This window comes from Zingiber officinale, chromosome 11A, assembly GCF_018446385.1.
Source record: "Zingiber officinale cultivar Zhangliang chromosome 11A, Zo_v1.1, whole genome shotgun sequence".
Lineage (NCBI taxonomy): Eukaryota > Viridiplantae > Streptophyta > Magnoliopsida > Zingiberales > Zingiberaceae > Zingiber > Zingiber officinale.
Genome location: NC_056006.1, coordinates 13982975 through 13984424, shown reverse-complemented (window position 1 = coordinate 13984424; position 1450 = coordinate 13982975). Strand labels below are relative to the sequence as shown.

Genomic DNA, 1450 nt, shown 5'->3' with positions numbered 1-1450 from the left:
TTGACCATATTAGCACTAGTCCCCATATTCTCAAATTTCTTTGTAAGAGCGTCCAATTTTGCAAACAAAAGAGTGACTGCATCTACATCAAACTTCCCTGATGCTTTAATTGTTTGGTTTACAGAGGAATAGCCACCACTTCTTTCATTTGCCCATTGATGATGATTTTGTGCTACACTCTCAATGATTTCTTCGGCTTCATCTAAGCTTTTGTTCATAAGTGCCCCTCCAGCAGCTGAATCAAGGGACACTTTGGTATGATAATTGATACCATTGTAAAAAGTGTGCAACACTAACCATCTTTCCAACCCATGATGTGGGCATTGTCTGAGCATACTATTATATCTATCCCATGCTTCAAAAAGAGATTCTGAGTCAGTTTGCTTGAAGCTTGCAATTAAATTCCTCATATGAGCTGTTTTGCTTGGTGGATAGAACTTATCAAGAAACTGTTGCTCACACTGCTCCCAAGTGGTGATGCTATTAGGGGCCAAAGAATTCAGCCATTGCTTTGCCCTATCTCTTAGAGAAAACCCAAATAATAATAATCTAACTGCATCTGAAGGAACTCCATTCATTTTCATGGTACCACATATTTCATAAAAGACCTCTAAGTGTTGATTAGGGTCCTCATGAGGTCCTCCACCAAATTGGTTCTGCTGCACCATAGATATGATTGCGGGTTTGATCTCAAAGTTATTAGCTTCCACTGAAGGTCTTGAAATACTAGATCGAAAACCTCTCGCATAGGGTGCTGCATAATCCTTAAGTGGTCTATTTGCCATATTCAAATGTTCCTGTTCTTCAATTTGCCTTTGCAGAATTCTTCTTTTATGGAAAGTTCTATCAATCTCAGGGTCAAAAGGAAAGAATTCCCCTGCAAAGTTAGATCTTCGCATACACAAGAACAAGATTGCAGATAACAATTCGACACAAAAAGGAAAATAAAAGAATAAAAAATGCAGAATTGAGTTTGCACAAAAAAAATTAACAAGAAGAGAAAGTCATACAAGAAAGTAAAAAAAACAGAAATCTAATGATTAGTTACAACTATGCAATATGAAAGGAAAACAAATGTTATGTTTAGTCTAACTCAATTGATAATTCCTAATGTTATAGCGCAGTCCCCGGCAACGGCGCCAAAAACTTGTTACGATCCGCAAGTGTACGGAAATGTCGCAAGTAATATAAAAGATTATCGTATCCACAGGGACTGGAATAAGCACTAGAAATGTCTCAATGCGAATTAGCTAAACAACTATCCAATCGTTTCAAAAGCAAAGTAAAGGTAAACAAATCTAGTATTAGAGATCAACAAACAAGAGTTTAGTGTTTTGGGTTATGATAAAGGGAGATTCTAGGAGTTTCGGTTTCTTTGTAAGATTTCTTGAATGTAAATGGTTCACCAATTCTTATTCCTCAATTGCCAAACATGTAGAAAGTTGCCGGT

The 1450-nt window shown here is 36.8% G+C and overlaps 1 non-coding gene across 1 annotated transcript; it reads left to right on the top strand.

Annotated features, from left to right (window-relative positions):
* The first annotated feature begins 306 nt into the window (after positions 1-306).
* Positions 307-412, top strand: LOC122033169. The gene has a single exon (XR_006126418.1). It is a non-coding gene; the product is annotated as a small nucleolar RNA R71 (small nucleolar RNA).
* The last annotated feature ends 1038 nt before the right edge of the window (positions 413-1450 follow it).